Source organism: Entamoeba invadens (genome assembly GCF_000330505.1).
Source record: "Entamoeba invadens IP1 unplaced genomic scaffold scaff_1105074725781, whole genome shotgun sequence".
Taxonomy (NCBI): domain Eukaryota; phylum Evosea; order Mastigamoebida; family Endamoebidae; genus Entamoeba; species Entamoeba invadens.
The window spans coordinates 2,604-3,110 of record NW_004191866.1 but is presented as its reverse complement, the minus strand read 5'-3'; positions in this window follow the sequence as shown (position 1 = coordinate 3,110).

The window sequence follows — 507 nt, the reverse complement described above, 5'->3', positions numbered from 1 at the left end:
TTTGCCATTAGTGAAAAAATGACAATGGTTCTAAAAAAACAAACTAAATAACACTTTTTACAAACTCAATTATCGTCATACAAACAAAAATCATTAATCACCCAAATAAAAATATTGTCGAATATCATTTTCTATTCAATTCATAAAAAGTGTTTATTATATGGTTATATTGTTCTCAACAATATATAGTCGATAACAATATTTTAAAAAAAAACGTGTTTAAAAACATCAAAATAATTTAAACAAAATTCAAATGGTCTAAAAATCAGAAATTTGTAGTTAATTAAATAATAATCCAGTTTTTTTAAAGTTTATTTTATGTGCATTACATACACAAACCAAAAAAGAAAATCATTAAAAATTAAATAATTATTTCAGTAATAACAGGTCAATTAAAAAACAATGGCGTTATATTAAGTGTTTAAAACGTCCAAATAATTAAAAACACATATATATTTCACAAATTTAATGTTTTAAAATAAAATCTTAGTATAAAGCGTTTTTAAT